This window comes from Hydra vulgaris, chromosome 04 (genome assembly GCF_038396675.1).
Source record: "Hydra vulgaris chromosome 04, alternate assembly HydraT2T_AEP".
NCBI classification, from domain to species: domain Eukaryota; kingdom Metazoa; phylum Cnidaria; class Hydrozoa; order Anthoathecata; family Hydridae; genus Hydra; species Hydra vulgaris.
The window spans coordinates 38,425,907-38,439,844 of record NC_088923.1 but is presented as its reverse complement, the minus strand read 5'-3'; positions in this window follow the sequence as shown (position 1 = coordinate 38,439,844).

Below are 13,938 nucleotides of genomic sequence, written 5' to 3'. Positions count from 1 at the left end.
ATTTGCATCTAGTTGTACTAAACTTGCATCAAAAGTTGCAGCTGTTTAAAAACTATAAAATAGTTTCAAACAAAAAGTAACTTATAACAATTAACATACATATATACATAGTGTAAACAACTAAAATATATACACATGTTATATATATGTTCTATTCATTAAAAAAAACGGATTCTGTGTTTCTAAAAGTATATTTATGATACAGTTACGTATAACAAATTAACTAATTAACCTCATTGTACTGATAAAGATAAATGTTTTTAAAAAATATTAACTGCCTATATTTCCAAGAATGGCTTCGGATTTAAAAGGTACTCCAAGTTGAACACCTAAAAAAAACATAGTTTAGTGTGCATTGTATAAAAAATCTCTTTTTCTTTTTCTTTCGATAACACCTTCAATGTAAAGAAAATATTTGTCTCCTTTATGGTAGACTGTAATCTGTTGGTCAGCCTCTTTTGGCATTTGCTGAACAAAATTCAAAGAAAACCTAAATTTTTTTTGTTTTTTGTTTTTTTTGTTTTGCTTTAGGTGCCCTGGATGACCTAACAGTCTTGTTACAGAGCACCGCAAAAGAGCATTGAATATAATAGTAATAATAGGAATAAAAAGTAAAAGAAAGATTTTTTTTAAAAACTGAATTTCTTAACGTTCTAATCACTGCGTCACGGTTGTTATATATATTTAAATAACGCAAAAAGGTTATCAAAAACATAAAACTATAAAAAAAATAATTTGCATTTATTTTATTCTTAATTATCTCTCTAGGAAGTCTTTAAAAACAAGATAAATTTTTAGCATTATAGCAAAAATGTTTTTTTATCACTCTATTATGACAAGATTATGCCTTATATAAACCCCTTGTGACTTTCTCAGGAGATGTTCGTTTAAAGTTCAAAAACTTCTGCAATTTAGAATCGCAGTCCAACATCCAGTTTAATCTCTTGGTGCTTCAATATTAATGAAGGATGCTAAGTGTTTGACTATTTGAGCAATTTTGGGGCCGGTTTAAAGCAATCATTCTTTATATAGCTGAAAAGTATATTGCATACGCTTTTAAGAATATCAATATGTTGTTCTCGTCATTACCTCTCATCCTACATCATTATTAATATTTTGTCTAATTATTAAGAATACATTATACACTTTGGGGATATAAAATTTATATATTTTGGTTTCTTTTGTAGTCGGTATGCCCTTAAGCAAGTTTCAATTAATCTTTATCGCAGAACACAACTACTCATCTGAACACCTAAAGTATTCATTTCAACCATCAATCTGCGTGATGTCATCTTGCAGTTAGATTTAGAGAGTTTAACCAAAGTTTAAACTTTAGGTTATGAAAATATCCACTTTCTTCTGCATTTTTTTTTACGTTTGTGTGTACCAGTTGAGCCATGCTGCATGTTCTTTTTTGTGCTCGACACAACGCTCTGAGCAATCCCACATTTTAAAGCTATCTGACATTAAATGAGGTCTGTAGAGAGCTTCTCTACAAGAGAATCTTAATATGACAGAAAGATAAATCACTTTTTCCTTATATTTCTGTTAAAGTAAGTAAATAAGAGAACCTTAATATGACAGAAAGATAAATCACTTTTTCCTTATATTTCTGTTAAAGTAAGTAAATAAAGCAATTATATGATGAAGGCAATGTTAGTTTTGTACAGGAAGTTGATAGGCTGGTTTGAGGACCTCAAACTGAGTTATTTCTGATAACCAGACTGCTTGCAAAATAATCTCTACCTAATTTTATTTAAAACGCTCTAACTTCGCAGTGGATCAATTTTTTTTGATAAAATAAAAAATACCTTGTAGATTTATAATCAAATAATTTATTTTTGAAGTTGCAATAGACTTGTTTCATTGCTTCGTCTTACAAAATCAAGCTTTCGATACACCCTCCACACATATTCTGTACAGCATTTACATCTATTTTCTTCAAACAATACTTGATCCGTTGTTTTAATTCATCAACTGAAGTAGCCAGCCAATTGTTCTTACAAACTATTCCCTTTAAAATTAACCAAAAGTTCTCAACTGGACGTAGTTCAGGCACTGCAGGAGGATTATCGGCTTTTTGTACAAAAGTGATGTTTTTTGAGATCAAGTAGCTTGTCACTGATTTAACATAATGGGCGTAAGCCAAGTCAGACCAAAACACAAAGCAAAACAAAACCCTCAGGATGATGATTTTTAATAAAAAGCATCAGTCTTTTGATAATGCACTCTTTTAAATACACATTTTGTTTTACACCAAGGCCCGAAGGAACAAATAGAGCGTTGAGATGCCTCAAGGTGAAATTGCCAACCATACTAGCACTTTTTTTCAAACTTTGCCTTGGACATGTATGTCACACCACAAGAAACTGCTTTTGGATTGCTTGACCAATACCCAAAGTTTGAGTTCTTATCAGAGTGAGAAAATGTGAAGTATGATTCATCATCAATTATGAAATCGCACGCATAAAATTTTCTACAGAATCTGCCACATCATGTTTGTAACTTGGACAATTGCTCAGGAGTACGGGCTGGAGTGGTCTATTTTTTTCGGTAAACAATATTTGTGTGTTGCTGAATCGTATACACAATGTGAGATTGGCTGCACTTTAGCTTTCGAGCAATTTGTCGGGTGGAAATGCCAGAACAACCATCAATCTGCTTTTCAACTTGTTATTATTGGTTTTAGCCATTATTTTAGCTTTTTGACCAGAACCAACAACACGAAGTTTTGATTTGCCTTTTTCCCACATTGAAATGTATCTGTAAATGCTTGCTCTTGGGTGATTTTCTTTCGAAAAATGGTCCACGACGACTTTTCTACCTTCTTTGAAATGCGAATCACAATACCTGTACACACGATCAAGCAAATTTTCATGCTTCATTTTGATGTAGATTAAAAAATAGTAAGGATATTTTCATAAAACTTTACCAGCAGCAGCTTCAGAGAGTGGGCTCTAAAATAGAAACAATAAATGAATCAGTGCACAAAAAAAAATTCAAAAATAAAAACCTTTAATAAAACTTCAAATTTTACTGTTTACCCGTAAATTGAAATTAACATCAGTAAATTAGCAATCTGGTCTTGCAAATTGATAAAGAAAGCAGATCTCTAAACATGTAGAAGATCTAAAAGTGACAAAATTGATATCAAAGTTGATCTTTTTTGGTAGACACTCAAAGTTAAACAAATAAGAGATGATATTTGTCATAGTCAGAGAAACAAATGGTGTAAAACTAGATGAAAATGTTAGCTGCAATATCTTTGCCAAAACCTTTACATCTGATAAACCATTCCATGATTTTATTAAATAAGTCTCTTGAATTTGTTGCCATAGCACCTACTAGTAAAACACAACACTAGTAACTATCAGACTTGGTTTATACTTCTAAAAAGAAAACTTAATTATCAGAAAAAGTCTACAACTGGCTAATGCACTTAGAGATTATATATAATATTATTATTTTTCGCAAAAAAAATCGGGAAAACTGTGTGAAGTTTTGTCATCAAAAACCCATTTTTTTTACTAATTTCATTAGATACCCATTTTGTTTATGATTATATACATTTTTCAATATAGTTAGTCGTGTTATGAAACAAGAAGCATAATTTGGTTATATGTTAAAGTTTTGGGTTTTTTGTCTTACTTATTTTGATATTGTAATTACTCTTAAGATATTAGAAAATTTCCATATAATTGCTTGTATCTAAAACTGCTTGTATCTAAAATGAGTTTTTTTAGGTAAGCTTTTAAGGAATTTCAGACGAAATACTGCCCATGAACTATTGAATTACTTGTGCAATGTTAGCGAATGATTTAAGATAAATCTAATAATATTATACCATGTTTTTTATTAAATTTTAAATACAACACTAAAAATTCAAACTATCCCAAAGCTGTTTTTGATTCTTGTGCAAGAATTATAAAAAAGAAAAAAGAACCTTCTAAGTACAGTGACATTTAATGAAAATACTAGTTGAAATGCTTCTGTTTACGAATCTATAGTATTCACTTCCTAAAAACGTATATAACTGTATAAACGTATATAATTTTTTAGGATTAATTTTTTATACAGGTAAGGACCACAATATGCTATAGAGAATTGAGATAATTTTTTTTTTTCGAGGGGATTAAATAGTTTACTATTGGTCTAGAGTTAAACTTATTTTTATTAGTTTTGAAAAAGTTATTTATAAATCGGCTAAGAACAATTTCAGTTTTAGATTCCAATGTTAGAACATAAGCTAAATATTTTGATATATATTGATAAATAAAATTTTACAAGCATTTATCTGTTTGGCTTATGGGTTTGCATGAGTAAGCTTGTCTTCATATAATATAGTCCTTGAAGCGAGTTTCTGCCTTCTATAGTGAGAACTTAATTTAGTTTCATGGATTTATCCATAAAACTAGGGGACAAACATTTTTTTTTACTGGGAGTAAATACTCCCAGTGAAAAAAAAAGCTTGTTCCACATGGATTTTATGTGGGTTCCCATGAATTCTACACAAAATCCACATTAAACCCGTGTGGAAAAAACGTTTTTTCCACAGGACTTGCTCATGCTATATTGGCGTATGATAGATATGTGTATAAAGATAAAAAATTTTCAATTTTTGAATGATATATAAGGTTTTATCTTATAGAGTATACCAATGTTTTTGAGTTTTTGTATTAATGGCGTTTATGTGAGAGTTCCTTGATAAACTCTTGTCAAGAAGTACATTAAGAACTTAGATAAATAATTTTGTTCAATAATTGTGTTGTTTACTAAGAGTTGGTAAAATTGACGGGAAACCTCTTCTTATTTAGTTGGATTGAAATAAAATATATATAGTTTTGTTTGAGTTTAGTGACAATTTGTTAGCTTTAAGTTACAATTTCCAAGTTTGCGATTACTAAAAGATCACTGATTGAGCTAGAACAATAAAACAGTGTCAAAAATTGTGCTATGGAACATTGACAAGACTTTAGGAAGATTGTAGACAGAAATTAAAAATGGATAAGGAGCTAGAATAGATCCTTAAGGTACCCCAAATTTGATTTTCAGTTGATTTGAGTTTTAATAGTGATCTATCCAAGCACATTGTTGTCCGTTATCTAGATAGTTAGCCAACTATTTTATAGTTTGATATCTTTCCATTTTTCTTTTAGTAGTATTGTATAGTCTACTGTATCAAACGCTTTTTTCAGATCAATAGAGACTCCAAATACAAATATTCTATCATTCAAGGAATGCTCCGTTAAATGTTGCGTTTGAAATCCGTATTGATTTTCATTTAAGATTCTGTGTTCTATTAAATATTTATATTGTCTGTTAGAAATTATTTTTTCAAGGAGTTTAGAAAAATCGGAAGACTTGAGATTGGTTTATAATTGCATATAGCAGATGTATCTCCACCTTTAAACATAGGTACGATTTTTGCTCTTTTTAATTTGTATGGGACAATCCTGTTTTTAATTAAAGAGCTGAATACATTAAAAACAGGCTTATTTATTTCAGAAAAAATATAAAGTACAACATTGATGGAAATGTACCTTAATATCTGGGGTCTTAGTCTTTTTAATTGATTTGATTGTTGTTTCTAGTTTACCTAAGATTAGATCACTATCTGGCAAAGAACACTCAAAGTCACTAAAGTAATTTTGAAATGATTTTTCTAAGCCAATTTTTCTTTAATGTAGATTTAGATTAGTAGATAGATCAGACCATTAGATATATCTTCTTTATTTAATGGGTAATATTTCAAAAATTGATTTACTTTTGCCAATAATTTTTTTCATAACTTCCACGTTTTCTTTATGCTCCCATTATTTTTTTGTAAATCTTTTTTTAGATTTGTTTTTATTTTTTCAATTAGGTTTTTATATTCGTTATAAACATTAAGATTAGTTTTGGTTCTGTTTTTAAATACTTGATGTAAATTTTTTGCTTTTTTTCGAAGGGTTTTTTTATTCCGCTTGTAATCCACGGACATTTATTTTGTATAAGTTCTATTTCTTGTGTTGGGAAAAATATTCAAGAAAGATGTCAAGAAATAGGTTATAAGCGGAATTTGTGTTACCCAGATAACACTCTTGGTATACTTTTATCGAGTTTATTGTTTATAAAGACTCTTTGAATTTTAACACAGAAATCAAAACCTCGTTTCGAGGTTTTGATTTTAGAATTATTACAAATTTTTGCATCTTCAATAAAGGAACAGAAAATCGGAAAGTGATGTGATCTTTTTAAATATTCCTGTTTTTAAGGATTTATCTAAAAAAGAGTTAGTTTGATTATCTATAGCAGAAGTGGAAGTTGTAAATATTTGTTAATGTCACCAATGCAGGATAATGTCTTTTGTTCATTATTGTTTTTGATAAAAAATTGTTGCAGATAATTTGAAAATTAAACAGCATCGCCATCAGGTGGTCAATAACATGTAGAAACTATAGTGTTTTTTTGTATCTTGATATATTATAGTTAAATAACTTAATAGTTTTAGTAGTAGTAGTTTTAGTAATAGTAGTGCCTCTTCAAGCGTGTTTGACACAGAGCCCTTGGCAGCCAATGCAACCATGGTAATGGCGAGAAAGAGTCGCAGGTCTTTTTGTTATAAGAAAACGTGAACGGAAGTGTAAGCAAATATCTAATTTACGTAAATTTCAAATTAACGTACTAAAACATATATCAAGTTTAACAGTTTTACTTTCACTTGAAAATTCCATTGCGGCAGCATCTTTAATTTTGATCTATAGCATTTATTGTTATATAGTTTAAAAATTTTCATTAACTTATTTCATTAAAGTTGTCCGATATCATCTGTAAATTCAAAGACCCCTTACAACAACTTTAGGAAGATGTAACTTCATCAGGGAATTTTTCACCAAATCCAATAACATCTGGAAGAATTTCCTCCAGATGTAACTACATCTGAAAAAAAGTTTCTTCGTAACTACTTGTGGTTAAAATAATGCATTTATATTCATTATTTTTTTCCAGATGTAACTACGTCTGAAAAAAAACATATATAAAACTACATCGGGTTAAAATAATGCATTACTATTTAATAATTTCATAAAATCCTGAAGTTATATTTAATATAATTGAAAAGATGTAACTTCATCTGTAGAAATCACAGATATTGTTGTACAGATGTAGTTATTCTTAACATAACTGAATAAATGTTACTACTTCTATAAAATCTCCAAATGTATTTGCACAGATGTTGTTATACTTGAATAATTGAAAAGATGTAACTACATCTGTAGTAATCATATACTTTTTACACAGATTTTATTAGACATCAATAAAATTTCATATGTTGTCGGACAGATATTGTTATACCTCAGTGTATTTACAGATGTTGCTGGACAGATGTTATTAGAGATAGCAAAAACTAATGTTACCCTGACCAACTGACGTCACTATGCAAAATTTTTTTGGATTAACTTTTAGATTATCGTTTTATAGCTAAGACCGCGTCTATAGTTTTTAATGGTCTAAGATCATGAGCAGTTCTGAACAGCCGTGATGCAATGGTAGCGCACTTACCTCAGAAACAAAGAATCCGTGGTTCATACCCCACCTCTGGACACGTTTTGCGACATCGGTTAGGAAGAAGGGATGAACGTCCAATTAGATTCTCATTCGCGGTGTTCTTTAATAAGACTGTAAGGGCTTCTTTTGGTACCTAAATAAAATTAAAAAAAAAGTTCTGCCGTTTGTATAGCGTTACGTACAAATGCCTGTAAGTGTAAACGTCTTTAGCATATGTTGAGTTTCCATACAGTATATAGAGCAATCGTGTATAATATATCTATAAAATGAGTATATAGAGCAATCGTGTATAATATATCTATAAAATGAGTATATAGAGCAATCGTGTATAATATATCTATAAAATGAGTAGGGGAACATGGGGCAGGATGACGAACATTTCGAAAAACGCTTGTATCTTAGTCAATATCTGTCCCAAAAATTAAAACTTGATTTAAAAGTGATGAAAAATCATTCCGCGTCGCTGATGTATCAAAAAACCACTCTAAAAGTAGAAAATAACTAAGGAAAAACTCATTAAACTTTGTTAACTCAAATCGTCATCTTGCCCCGCATACGGGGCAAGATGACGATTTGAGTTAACAAAGTTTAAAACTTTAAGCAAAGAAAACTCTATAAAGGTATAAACGCCTCAAAAACCATTATCACAAATTCTTTTTTATTAAAAAAGTAATACAAATAAAGGTGTAACTTTTAAAACTAATAAATTATACATTTATATCGAAAATTGATATTTATATAAAAAAAAAAACAGTAACAACCTAGTAATCAGTTTGTAGCAAACTCCAACGCAACAAAATAAAACTATTGTCAAACAAATATTGTATTTCGTAATAAAATAATGACTGAACAATACAAGAATAGCAAACAGTAGAAGGAAACTTCCATTTAATATAGATTACGGACAAGCCATCTTGCCCTCGTCATCTTGCCCCAGGCTAATACAATCTTTAAAATGAATCAGAATCAGTACATAATCAAATTATCATAGCCTAATATTTCTTGTATGGCTTCCAGTTTAATCAAACTAAATAAAAATTTCTCGCTTACCTTTAGCTGGTGATGTAGCGACGTAATAAATCAAGTAAAACGAGGATAAAAAGTTTTTTTCTTAATGTCGGAAAAACTTTTTTAATACTTAACTTTCGTCACAAAAATAATATTTAAAAAGAAACCATTGATAAATTTAGTAAAATTATTCTACTTCCCTTTCAGCTAATGTCAACTGTTATATTTAGTTTTGCTTAAGAGATAACTGTAGGTTGTCATCTTGCCCCATTCGTCATCTTACCCCACGTTCCCCTATATAGAGCAATCGTGTATAATATATCTATAAAATGAGAAAACTTTCAAATTTTATTTTAACAATTAGAAATCTTTTTTGCTGTATTATTATTATTTTGCTACAAATATAAGCAAGATTGAAAATTTTCAAAATTTATTACGGAGAGATCCCAAAACGACATTGATGGCAGCGCACCAAACCACTGAGCAATCAACAATATGCGTTTAGGAGAAAAACAAACCTAACTATAATTTCTTATAAGCTCTACTTATGCAGAAATGGTGCGCGTGTTAATTTTTTTGCTTTTAAAGCAATTTTTCAGAATGAATTATTTTACTAAAAAATATTGAAGTAAATAAGAGATAGGTATAGAAATGATTGGTGCGGAATAGATAAGTACATAAATGGTCGTTTTCGTTTCACGGGTCCGGTAAGCTAGGATATATATAAAAGGTATAAAAAAGTTTGTGTGGAGTTGGTCAGCTAGTTTTTAGTTATTATCTCAATTGTTGGGACCTCATTCTCTGAATTAGATATTGAGAGGTTTTTTCTAGTTTTGATATCGTAGTCATTACGAATGTAAACTAAAATTCCCATTAACCTTTTGAGCATCTTTCTCTCAAATGAAATAAGTTTGTAATTAGTAATGTAAAATTTAAGCTCTTTTGAAATGACTCATCCTCACACCATGATTCTGTTAGACAAGTCATGTTTAAAAAAAATTGCATTCTGAAAAAAAAATTTTTAATTTGCCTGCATTTACATTTACATATCTTATTATGACGTATGATAATCACCATGAAATTTTTTTATATTATTTTCTAACTGCGTTATAAAAGTTTGAATATCAAAGTACTGCAAGTTAAAATTTAATCCTTTAAAAAGATGTATATCTGCGTAGTAAAAGTTATTAAGTAAAACATTGATATCAGTTTCAAAAAAGTTTAATTGTTTTCGTTTTGAAGTTAATTATTTCTCAAGTCATTAAACTTGTTTAAGAGCTTATTTTAACAAATTTGAAGTTGAGCAATTAACTTATTTTCGAAACTCTCGTACAGGTATTTTATTATTTTTGATAACTGCAAGTTTACCATCTTTTCCGTGCCTTTTATTTCTTCCCAATGTTTTTTTCATTTTTCTTCGGTTTCAATTGCGTAATATTGAATTATTTATATTTCACTGCTTTTAAGTTTTTTTGCTAAATATAATATTTTGTCTTTTTCATGAAAATTTAAAAGTTTGAGAATTATAGTCTGCAGCATATCTTTTTTGACATGTTCTACTTCGTGGGCTCTTTCAGTTACTATGTCCTCCGATTGGTTACTATGTCTTCCGATTGGCTATTGAAGATATTTTTGACTGTCAGCACTGTAACTCTGTGTTTTAGAGGGAGATTCGGCTACTCCGTCAACTCAAAGATTATTTTGGCGTGATCTTTTTTTCCAAAATCTATAGTTTTCTTTTTTAATATATTAATTTCATCAGTAAACTTTTGGCTCGTTTGTGCTTGTTTACTTGCGAGGTTTTCCTCTTTGTAAATGTATGAATCCTTTTTTTTTTAGTAATACCTAATGAAAAAAAGGTATTGGGCCCTTATGACACATTTTAGGGGAGAGGCCTTGAACCCAGTAGCCACGGTCAGTTTCTTTAGGAATTTTTTTTTTTGTTTCTCGAAATTTGTCATTATAAGTCGTTTAACATTTTTCATTTCAACAAAATTTTGAAGATAATTTTAGTACTTAATTCAATTTTACCGATAAGTAATTACTAAAACCTTAAATATACTAAATTTTTTTTGTTGTTGCAATTCTTGTAAGAATATTTGTAGCGTAAGCCCCTGCAAAACATGTCTGTTCATGAGTCATAAATTTTCCTTGATGTTCATTCAGTAACTTTCTTTGGTACTCTCCAGCATATCTATAACTTTTTCAGTGAAAATTCAATAAGATACGAAATTAAAAACACATTGTTCTTTGCATAATATTTCAAAAACTAGATGTTTAGCAAGAAGATGTTGATTATTTTTATGACTATGTTCTAAGCAATTAATTTAACAAACTTGATTTTTTAATCTTTTAATTTGAAAAACTTAAAAAATTTTGTTTTTTAATTTAAAAAAATTCTTTAAATTAAAAAACAAAATTTTTATTAAATTATCTCATCATTACAAAAGGGAAAATAAACCCTATGATTCCAACTTCACGAATTATTATCGATTGAAACATTAAGTAGACATTATTTCCGCACAAAATTTCTAGTAAGAGTTGATACAATAAAAACAATCAATACTTTAACAGTTTATAGATTATATAATAAATTGTATTATTTAGTATAAATTCGTTTAAATATAAGTTATGCTCATTATATGTAACACGTAACAAAACACTTTCAAATAACAATGATAAAAAATTACAATGTTATTTTCGGTTTAGTTATGTTTTTTCAGAAAATTACAATAGCAATAGTGTCTAAGATTGAGGCCTAACCTAGGCAAGTCCCTGGGAAAATTACTCCTCCTGCCAGTATAATCCAACATTGTTAGTTATTTTAGGCGTCGAATTTTTTGATATATGGATTTGTTGAAAAAACGATGACCAAATTTAGAGTTTTTCTTAACTTTAAATGTCATAACTTTGTCAATTCTTATCAAAATTCATAAAGCTTGATATCAAAAGAAAGGCCATAAAAAATTGAATGAGTATAAATAAAAGACGTATGCGGGGCATTAAAAGGGCGTCTATAACTCTCTTTAATATATTTTTATAATTTTTATTGTTTTATATATACTATTCACTATTATTTTATAAGATCAGCTGCCGGGTAAAGTTGAGTCATCAGCAATTAGAGGCACTTTTGGAGTAAGGTTGACAGGAAAATTTAAACACCGTCAACAGGGGCTATTTTATTCCGTTTTTAATTGTTATTTTACAGCAGTTAAATTTAGGCATGATAAAAAATTGGCTTAATGAAATAAATTGATTTTTAAACTTATTAAAAATTGATTCTTGTGTAGAAACACGCCACTTTTAAAGGAGAAAAAATTCGGTATAAAAAATGGCTTCTACTAGTATTAATAGTAATAATACTACTACTACTAGTAATAATAAAACAACACATAAAATGACTCCATCATTCAAAATAAGTTCTGAAAATTGAAGATGACCTAACTAACAAGTTAAAACCAAACAATTTTAAAAAAATCAATATTGCTATTTGAGCTCAATTACTAACACCCGATGGAGTAAAGGTTGACGTCATTTTTAAAGTTCAAATGTTTATTATGATATGCCCTCCCCCAACTAACCAGGGTGTATAGCGGAACTCAAGTCAAAAATAGGTATCTAGTTTAGGTAAACTAGTTGGGCGTCTGGGCAGGCTTTTTTTCATGAAGTTTAGCAGGTAGCAGGAAAAAAAGTTTTTGCAAAAGTCTAAATACATTAGAAAAAAGTCCCAGTATATCTTCAATACATACCTGATGCACAAACAACAAGGAAGTTTTAAACAACAATAAATTTATTATATTCAAAATTTTACAAAAAAGAATTCCGTGCAGAATTGAAGTTAAAATATTCTAGTACTCAAAAAAAAACTTATGTTGATACAAATTTCTAAAAATAAAAAACAGCGAAACATATTTTTACCCTGCCACTTTTAAAAAGACTGAAAAAAGCGTGGCACAAAAACGTTCCCGTTAAGGTCGGGTTTATGCATAATACTATATTTTATCATATATAATGTTTTATATATATATATTTTGTATATAATGTTCTTTTATGTTCTTATATATTTTTTATAATGTTCTTATATATATTTTGTATATAATATTATTTTAGATATATTTAATATATATTAATAATATATATTAAGTATATATTAAAGAACATTATAATAATTTTAAAAATTATCATAATGTTCTTTAATATTTACACAAAACGATCCTAAATTTTAACTTAATTAAAATTTAATTTAGTTAAAATTTAGGATCGTTTTTTGTAATATTAGGTAATCTCCATTTCAGATCATGCAGCACGATTAGCCTGCGTTCCTCCATTCTTTATACAATGATTTTACCAATATTAAAAACACTTTAATAAAGTGTTATATAAAGTTTAAAGTGTTGCATAAAATCTTTATACACAATAAGTTGTGTATAAAGGTTTTATATATAACACTTTTTTAAACACTTTATTAAAGTTTAATTATTAAATTATTTTTAATTTTTTTTTGTTAAAATCTCTTTTCAATTAGCTAAAAATAAAGTTCCTTTATTGCTTATACTGTAGACATTGTAATTTTTGAGTAGACAAAATAAAATGTCGACTCACAGACAGACAGATATTTAACTTTTTAAATATTATTCTGATTCACTCCCAACAATGCTGCAAGAAACCACTATTAAGTTGGAGGTTTCTAGAAAACAAAGAGTTTATAGAGTTAAAGAGCAAGGAGAAAGTTTGCAGAAGACTTAAAAAGCTGTAGGTTGTATAAGTCAGGAAAACATGAAGTTGAAAGAGATTTCCAAAGGCTGAAGTATGAGGGAAAAAAGTAGACAAAGAAAAGAGACTTAGCTGAATGACAAGTCAAGCGAGAATGATTTTGGGTTGATGGAACTAGAGCTGATAGCTCCATCAACTCTAGTTCCATCAACCAAAAAAAAAAAAGGAATGCAACTTTACAAAGATGGAAGAGAGGCTCAAGCTTGGCAGATAGAGAAGGTAAAACTATGTTTACAATGCAATTTTGGAGTTTGTCTAGAGAAAGAGCATCATTAGAAGAACAAGCTCAAATATATAAACAGTATTTCATACAGGGGCAGATGAGAGATTTGTAGAGTTAAAGAATGGAATCAGAAGTATGAAAATGGCGAGCACAATAAAGAGAAGCAACGTTAGTAGATGCTAACTTAGCAGTTAATTGAATATATGGTTTCATATATACAATTAATTGCTATCACAGCCATTCATCAATACAGGAATATCGACAGTATTGCAATAGTTGTTTGCAGTAAATAACTGTTACAGAAGTGAGGTCAGATTCAAGATCAGCTGCCAGGAGTATAAAGTTGAGTCATCAGCAATTAGAGGCACTTTTGGAGTAAGGTTGACAGG